Raw genomic sequence first — 9613 nt, forward strand, 5'->3', positions numbered from 1 at the left:
ATAGTGACTGTAAATATACTTTAGAAGACATTATGTAGAACAACATATTAAAGGCTTATCTAACTTTAGGTCTAACTTTATGCCATAGAATGACATTATAAGATTATCTATTGATAGTATTAATTACGGTAAAGTTTAGCCCGAAATAAACTAAAGCAAAAAACTTATAAAAGTTACAATGTTAGCTTATCTCTTTGTTGAACATAGGCCGTACTTAATAAAGGCCTAACTAATCTTAGGCCTCAGACAAGTACACTTATAGATTTCGGTGTCTGCGATTAGAATTCTTTGGTATTAATCCTGTATTTAAACAAGTACTGTTGCAATAAACATGGTAATTTAACTGCAAATATTTTGCTAGTCTACATAATTCCTTTGTTTTTATTTTCTTAACTTTGAAGGGGCGTGGCGTTTTGTAATTGTTTCCTCAAAATTTTACTTATATTTCTTTTCTAACTCAAAATTTAATATTTTTTTATTAGTTTTACAATATTACCTAATTTCTCAAAAGTGATTTATTGCTACTTGAATATTAACAGGCATATGCGAAACATTATTATTTTTACTGTCGATCAAAAAATGATGACATGTGTAATACTTCAAATTGGATCGTTCAGTTTTTCTCTAGTTACTAATTTATTAGAATTACGTTTATTAATCACTACAGCAGTGGGCAGGAAATGAAAATAAAATAATAATCCTTATGATACAGAAGATAACATCCCTCTTTTTAAAATTAAGGTAGCTTTAGTGTTGAAAATTAAATGCTTTTAAGATAACATTTCCAGACACAGAACGTGCCATGATATCAAATAATATATGAGATAAAGACCCGTTCCACATGAACTAAGCCGAGTACCCATGACAAGGAAATTACATTTATGTAGTAGATTGTAGTGAAACTGATATTATATAGCGACGGTGGTATAGTGGTTAGCATAGCTGCCTTCCAAGCAGTTGACCCGGGTTCGATTCCCGGCCGTCGCAATTGTTTTAAAGAGTATATTGTATAACATTATTTCTCTTACTACGTCACTATCTTTATATACCATGACGTCACTCTATTCTATTTCACTTGACTTAGTCATTCCCTGCTTACGCCTGATGAAGGAAGGTCTACGTATAGAAAGCTGTTGGCTTTTATGGTGTTGAATTTTAGGCATTAAATCCTTTTTTGAACATACGCGTTTCACAACATCAAACAAAAAGGACGAAATACTGAATGGCAGAAATATAATGAACACTTTGCTGAGGTAGCACAGGCTATGTTTCTTGATGAAACTTATCCAGTGGGATGAGTATGACCAATTCGTTATTCAAGGTGAATTAAAAGATGTAATAGTTAATATAAAATATCGCTGCTACGTCTTATTACAAAAGCGAGCTGCCTTAAACACTCGAAAATTGTAATATAACTTATTTAAGCAACTATTATTTATCAATAGTCCATCTGATAAGAATTGGTGAGAGCTTCGAATGTTTACGAAATAAATAAATGTTTAGAACAGTCGTATTGTCTTAAGAACATCGGTGCAAACGCAAGGAAGAACATATTATGTCAACCACAATATATCTGCCATATCCAGTAGCGATGAACCTTTTCTCCTCAAACCAGGATTCATCAGATACAAGGAAATAGTAGTAATCTACGCTCAGTTTATATGATCAGTTTTCGTGAAGAACGACTGTCATGATGTTAAGCAGGATAATTAAGTCCAATTTAGATAGAGTCAAATATAAGAAATGTCTTTTATTCAACAAACTTTGATACATCATCTCAATCTATTTCCCAGGTATGTTAGCGGTACCTCTTGGGACTTTAGCATGCGTGGTTACATTCCACAAGGTTGGCCATTGTGTGGCTTTGCACTAAAACAACAACAGGCATTTGACTCTAAGTGTTTTTGTATATTATCTAACTTCGACAATCGTTTAGAGGATCTCAATCTATCAAGACAGATCCCAATCCGCCGTTTGTAGCAATCATGATACACATTGAAAGTGGGGGCTAGATTTTCGGTTGTGATAAATAAAATGTAAGCTCCATTAGCCAAGACTTTTTGACAATGAGTACTTAAGATCGAACACAGACACAATATCCTACAGTATACCTATATTTGAGGGGAGGAGGCTGGAATTATAAAATAAAACTAAAATCTTACTTTTGTTAATTCACCTAAACAAAAAGAGTAGAAAATAAGTCTGAATTAAAATGTTTCTTTGGCCAATGTAATTAATAAATCATATGAAAAATAATTGTAAAGCAGAGACAGAGTAGAAAAGTGGTTGGTTTGGAAACCCTCAACACAAGAACAAAAAATAAAGTAAACTTTTCACTGTTATTATTTGGTGATTCTGCATTTAGATGGAAGAGAAAGACGTGTTAAATTTTATTCATTTTATCTAGTCCTTCGGGCCTGTTTGGCATCAATCGTTTGAGTGCCATCAATGTCATTATCCAGAAAGGAATTAAAATACACAGTGACAGGAAATTTAGTAGTGCGTTTAGGTATTGATCTTAAATGTTCACGAAATCGTTCACTTAGCCTACATGTACTGTTTTCTTGGGAACTATCACGATCAATTATTAAGTGAAAATCCCATTATATTATTTAATCCATTTAATAAAATACGATGGATAATTTCCATCTTAGCTTCGACGAACTTCTAAAATATCTCATAAAAATGTATTTTATTTATTAAGATGTGTTGGCAGGTGGTTTAAGGTTAGACGGTTTCTCTCCCTCTTTTACCTGATTCAATAGTAAGACATAAATCGTAGAATGTTAAACACTAAATTACTGAGTGGAATTTCCTAAATATATAAAAGTTAGGTACTGATACATTGTTTGTAGCATTTCTGTTGAGTACAAAGCTACATAGTGAGGTACCTGTCCTCTGCCCACCGTGAGTATCAAAACGCAAATTTAGTGTCATAAGTCATCAGACTCGCCGATGAGCCACGTGTGGGAGATATTAATGCATTTACTTCATTGGAATTTAAGTCCTGATTACTATTATTAACTATATTAAAGAAAATCTGAAAGCTTGTTACATTATGTTAAAGATTTGTAGAGCGTTTGAGACACACGTTTCTTTCACATTTTAGGGTCAACTACTTAGTTAAATGTTGCTAAAAAGTTGTTGCTTTTCTTCAATGACCTTCTGAAAATGGATGTACGATATTACATTATGGCCAATGAAGAAAATCCATAAAAAAAGGTTTTTGAGATAGGAAAACGAGTTTTTATAAAAATGTTCCTTTAGAAAAGGACATTTCTCATAGCGTATCGTCGCAATAATACTTGTAGGTAACCTATTTCCTTTCTCGTACAAGTTCATAGTCGAATTTGTTACTTGCATGTCGAAACATGTATTTAATAAAGACATTAGGAAAACTTGTACCATATAAATCTACTTCGTAAAAACCTTATAGATATATTCGAGGAAATTACAATTTACTTAAGAAGAATCGTAGTGACCTCTGTGGTAAGTATCTTTTCACTTAACGATAAACATTGAAATTGGGATCGTTTCATTTATAAATAGTTACCTTAAGTATTTTTATTCAATAGAAAATAAGATTTCTTGGTTACAAATCCTAGTAATGTTTTAAGAATCGTAGTTTGGAGGTCTTATGTCTTCATTACTAGGCCGAAAGAGTATTAGTATAGAAAACCTCGTGCAATATTCTCACCAAAATGTAAGTGTTTCATATGATGAAGAAATTCAAATATGTATTATACAGCATTGTTAATATGAGCGTAATATTAGAAAATAACTCAGCTCATAAATACATACATATTACAAACTATAGATTTAACCAAGCAATCTTCCTCGTGTATTTCGGGGAATCCACGAAAAATTCAAGATAATTACCCTAGTGGTCTTATCTCTAAATATTCTCCTTCTGTAATTTTATTATTTTTGGTTACATTTAATTAATAACTCTACTGTTCTGTTAGTATAGGTTTTGTAGGATCATTTTCTAGTTTAAAGAACAATTTTGGTATAACTATTTTTCATGTTGATAATGTTTCTTATTGTTAACAATTCCTTCTTGTTGAGTTTGTACGGTTTATATCTAGAATTAAATGGTTTTTAATCGTGTTGGAGCTTTTACACCTATTTAAATTATACTACTATTAAACAATATACTATTGTTATCCTATACCTTTAGTTTTGAAATTTTTATTAATTTTTGAAAACACAACAGAAAATCTTCAAATTTAAGTTTTCAAGGAGAAATTAGAAATTTCAAACCTCACGCTGATATTTTTATTTCATAAAACTTTAAACAGGAAAAACAATACTAATAAGGTATTGTAAAATTATTTACCGAACTGTTTGTTAATCAATGAAACTTATTAAAAAGTTAGATAAAGTTAAATAATAGTTTATGATTTTGTGTTTAGGTAGAGTTAATTAGATGTCTATACTCCATATGATTTATTTGTTTTTCTTGCTTTAACTGTGAGGAGGCGGCATTTAATTGATTTCTCAAATTTTTTCTTATATGACTTTTTAAATTTCAATATTAATATTTTTATATCAATTGTATAATATTATATAATTTGGTAAAAGTGTTTTATTGCTATTTTGATATTAAGAGATATGATGAAACTATTATTTTTACAACAGTTCAAAAATTATCAATTAATTGATATTTATGATAATTTAAATGCAATTGCTCAGTTTTTCTGAAACTAGATGCAATATCACAATTGTGTTTAATTACGAACTGTAGCCGTGAACAATAATAAACTTCATGAGATAACATATCACATTTAAGCTAAATTAACTTTAGTGTTGAAATTTTTATATTTTTGTAATAACATTGTCATTCAGGTTAACTTTCAGGCTCTGAACGTGTCTTCGTTTAAAACAATATACGGGACAAAGATCCGTTCCACGTGATTTTTAGCTGGGTACTTAGACAAGGAAGTTACCTCTGTTTTTGAAAAATAACAGTTATTTGTAGTAAAGTTGACATTTCAAAAACCACCAATTTTGGGATGGTGGTACAGTGCTTAGCATAGCTGCCTTCCAAGCAGTTGATCCGGGTTCGAAGTGTAATGAAATATTTATTTTATATTGCATAACGTTATTTCCATTAGAACATCACTATTTTCATATACCATGACGTCATTCCACCTTTTATTAGAGTTAATTTCACTTAGACATAAATAAAATAAATAAATATATGTTAAAAACAGCCGTATCGTTCTAAGAACTTATAGGAGGAAGGAAAGAAGAATGTGTTATGATATGTCAATCATTTCACATCTGCCACGTCCAGTGCCGACGAGATCTTTTTCTTGTACCAGGGCTCAACAGGCGGGCTGGGATAAAATAAACATAATACTGGTCTAGACGCTTTTTATGTCATCAATTTTCATGAATAACGACTGAAAAAATATACTTTAGAAATCTTATATCTTCCTTCTGATATACTAGGCCTCATGGGACTTGGTATAGAAACATTCTACGTTAAAACTTGCAGTGTCGTACAGGTTAAATTTCACACATAAAACATACTTTAAACGTGGATTTGTTTATGACACCATGAACGTTAAAGACCCATTTCAAGTGAATTGAAGTACCAAGGAAACTCTCTTTCATTTTTAACAACAATAGCGTTTTCTTTTCTGTATTAAACTTCTTATTTCAAAAGTTAAGAATATGGCAACGGTCGTAAAGTGGTTAGTATAGTTTCTTCCAAGCACTTAAGACGCGTTCCTATTATATCTACAACGATTGAAATATATATTTGATTTTATATTACTTAATGCCACTTCTCTTATCAGATTTGTTTGTTTATTTAATCCGCAAAAAGCTACTCGAGGGCTATCTGCGTTGGCTTTCCCTAATTTTGAAGTGAGAGACTAGAGGGAAAGCAGCTGATCAACATCATCCACTGCCATCCCTTCGGCTATTCTAATAGAACAGTGGGATTGACCATTGCATCATAACGTTTCCATGGATGAAAGGGTAAGCATGTTTAGTGATTGGATTCCAGGTCGCAGATTGCAACTTGATGATGCAAGGTGTGTGTGTATGTGTGTGTATCGGAATTTTTCAGTTAATCCAATCTCCTATATCAATTATATGAAAAACTAGTAAGGAATAATACAAGCTGCACATGGTGATCTCTAATTTAGAAGTTACCATATAGGCTATAACAACCCCCCTCCAGAGGATATTTATATTTCTGCAATGAAAAGTATTAGTAGAATACCATTATTAAGATGTAGCACATGTTGAGTAACTTTGCTAGTCTTTTAGTAAGGAGTCACCGATTTTATTAGTCCCAAGTTTTATACTCATATATGTATTTTCAAGAGCATATTCAACACTACTTCTAACATAGAATATATATATATATATTCAAAATGTATTGAAGTGATTTATCGATAATTGAGAATTCAATTGTCCAATATATAATTAACACAAAGGAACAGATTAGATTGTTGTATACAAGTGCCTAAATTGATAGATCCATAAATAACGAGATATTATTGTACTGATGATAAAAAGATCAATAGAAAGAACTGAAATCTCTTAAACATTGTAATATAGAGATATAACAATATATTAAAACTTAAACTTACATAATTATTAATAAAGTCACTATTTGCAATTAACAAAAATTACTAGTCATAATGAGACGTTACAATTACCAAAGCATTAATTAAAGGCGTTAAACAAGATATAATGACAATTCTGATTAACAAAACAAAATATTCGTTATCATACCTAGTTTCTCTAAACTGTCCATTCGCCTAAGTTTTTTGGTGGTTTTCGTTACTTGTGGTACTAAAAATAGGTGACTTCTTGTCCTTTATTATCATTTGCTGTCTTATCACTGGTTCCGAGTATATGGTTGAGGAAATCCACAAATGGCTTCATTCCTGTTGAGAACCTGGAAGTGGTCTCATGTATTGCGAAACTCCCGCCTATTCTCCAAAGTTGTAGAAGATTCTCGAGAGCAATAATCAACAATATATATATATATACGTAAACGCTTAAATGTAGCTCAGTATTGTTACGTAAAACTGAAATTTCTAGAAAACCTCCACATGCTTATGAGTATAACCAATGCGACACGCCAAAAAAGAGAGTATCAGGTACCAGATGATGACAAAATCTTGTCGAAACGTTGTACATTTGCTGTTATGTTAAACTTATATTAAAGTTTTTCTTCATTACCCATTCAAGTCGTCTCTAACCATTTTCACTTAGTTTGCTATAGTCAGTGTGCTATAAACTTTGGAAACTATAAATGTGATTGTTATAACGCTTATTAATCGGAAAACTTAAGATATTTGACCAGGAGCATTTACAAAGTTTGAACATTACAAATCATTTAACTTCAGTGGATTCTCATCGGACATTAATGCTTTTACGAAAACATTACGTAACTTCAACGGTGGAAAACTCAGCGTGCGTGGCTGGTGAATAACGATGGACAAAGCTAGCTAGCTCCTTGTTAAGCGAATCTTGCCTACATCAATCGTAATTAACTCGCTCATCGTGAACCCTCGATAAGATATCAAGGAATTTCCAGACTAGAAAGAAGACTTTATATTGCTTATAAGTTTGTGAAACTTCTGTTTATAAATCATTGTTTGTAGTAACTATTTGTAATAACTGTTATTGTAAATTGTATTGTTGTGTGTATATTAAAACGTATTTGTATTAAAAAAAGAAAACTGTGTGTATCAATCTTGTTGGAAAATATCATAAACTGACTATATATCGGCTGTTACTTAACTACTAAGTCCAAAGTACAATTTAACTACTAAATTTCAATTTATCAGTTAACTCAATTTTAGACCATTTGAAATTCTAATATGTAACACTTCAAATAGCTTCACAACCTACGACCAGGAAATACTCATATACTACACGACAACTATACTACCAGAGGTTCGTCTTCATGTAACAATAAATACTGGCAGTCAGAGTAATGACAAGAGGCGATCTAGAGCAATACACAGGAGAATCCAGAAGATTAGGTTGTCCAAACTGAAAGTTAGCTGCTGTGATCGTCTTTGGAAGAATGTCGACAGGAAAATCCCCAATTGCTTAACTTCACTAGACATAAGTCAACTTGCTGGAGAGCCTGAGGTTCCAGTCCGATGTTTGTTCTCTATTTGACAAAGATAACTTGCACATTACACAATTATCTATTAATATTGTTTATTTGAAAAATCTCAAAACAAAACAAAATGTCAATAATGACGATCAAGTCTGTAATATTTGCAACTGTTGACAGGAGGATATCAGAAATGCATTACAGTGATCCCGACCTGTCTTCAAGTATGTTCCGCTTTTCCAAAACATTGAATCATTTTTATCAGATCAAGTAAGATATTTCTAAGCTTTCAAATAATTGTAGACACATTAAATTGAAAAATATTTTTACCTTTAGAAAATATAAGTTTGTTATATTTAAACGCTTTACACTGAACTTAAGTTGTAATTTTATCAGTTGCAAGATAAACTGTCGTTGGTTGCGAATGTACTGTCTTCTGCTAATTTTCAAAATTGTCTGTGTGCCGCCCTTAGATAGTGTTAAATATGTTCAATGCTCTCAAATTTACCAAAAACTGAAAATAAATGGGAAATATCCACATTTTTGAGTTTCTATCGAAAACAAAGTTTCATCTTAATGAAGACGTTTCTATCCTTGGATATTTAGAAGTTCCTAATATCTTATACAACACACGATTGAAATTACCAGAAACTTTATTTTATTCAAATCGAACCGTTTATAGTAAAGTTAGAATGAATTTCCAAGTTTTCTTGCTTTTCGCAATTGTTGAAGTTTTTAATAACAAGCTATCAGAATTATTAGTTATTTGGCTACTGAGGGTGAAAAAAAAGATGTTAAAATGATATGTAAGTGTACATTATTTATATTATAATGTGTGGAACATCCTCTTTGTATAATTATGTTTCAATTTATAATGATAAAGAGTAAAAGTGCTAACATTTACTTATAGCATTTTAATAATTTATAAAAGTTAATATGCCTAAGTGAATGTTACCATGCTTTGTATTCGCCTTTCACTCAAGTTTCCAAAAACATTTACTTTTCATGTTTTCTTCATTTTCCATGCAATCCTTTTTTATGAATCAATGGAGGTCAAGTTTTTTGAAGAAATGTAAACAAGGAGCATTATCGTTAAGGGTAAAATGAGCTTCAGCAATTGAACTTGAATCAGCTAAACTTGTAGATAAATAACTAAGTGCACATGCAGGACTTATGAACTTATCAGATCAAATAGTATAGAACTCTCTCTAATGAATATCTAGAAAAACTCAAACGATTCATTAGACAACTGTTTACTTATGACTGAAGAAGTAAACTGCATGGCAGAAGGCGTTTGGACTGTAACTTAAGTTACATGTTTCAAGGAACTGATCTCGAAGGATGACAAGAGAAGGAAACGTGAGGAAACATAGAAATTGAATACAGGACTGTGAGAAATTTGTCACTGATAATAGGTTACGGAGACGATATGTATTTATTAGGAGGGTATTCCATCCGTCCCAGTAGATATAAGAAGCTTATTATTTAAAGAAACCAGTCCACGGATATATTGAT

General features: G+C 31.4%; 1 non-coding gene across 1 annotated transcript; it reads left to right on the top strand.

The window, feature by feature from the left end:
- The first annotated feature begins 915 nt into the window (after nt 1–915).
- On the top strand, nt 916–987 carry Trnag-ucc. Its single transcript has one exon. It is a non-coding gene; the product is annotated as a tRNA-Gly (tRNA).
- The last annotated feature ends 8626 nt before the right edge of the window (nt 988–9613 follow it).

Source organism: Limulus polyphemus, unplaced genomic scaffold (assembly GCF_000517525.1).
Source record: "Limulus polyphemus unplaced genomic scaffold, Limulus_polyphemus-2.1.2 Scaffold3280, whole genome shotgun sequence".
Lineage (NCBI taxonomy): Eukaryota > Metazoa > Arthropoda > Merostomata > Xiphosura > Limulidae > Limulus > Limulus polyphemus.